Here is a 293-nt window from a genome sequence, read left to right on the forward strand (position 1 = left end):
TCAAGCACATTCCTTGCAAATATAAGGCTTGACCTTGAGTGTTTCTTCTGGTATATGGTGACATGTCAGATTTTGTAAAGCTTCACCCACACAACTAATAAACATCAGAATTCTGAGTGCATCCTATGCATGTCATGAGTTCTGATGTATCATGAGATCCTGGTAAAGTGTTACACACAATCCAAACAAACATAAGGCTGGAAGTGTGTCCTCCAGTATCTGAGGAAGACTTAATAAAATTATAAAGCATTGTCCATACTCCTTACATAAATAAGGGTTCTCCTGAGTGGATC

The sequence above is a fragment of the Elephantulus edwardii genome, unplaced genomic scaffold (genome assembly GCF_000299155.1).
Source record: "Elephantulus edwardii isolate Elephantulus edwardi_28Jun2011 unplaced genomic scaffold, EleEdw1.0 scaffold00698, whole genome shotgun sequence".
NCBI lineage: Eukaryota > Metazoa > Chordata > Mammalia > Macroscelidea > Macroscelididae > Elephantulus > Elephantulus edwardii.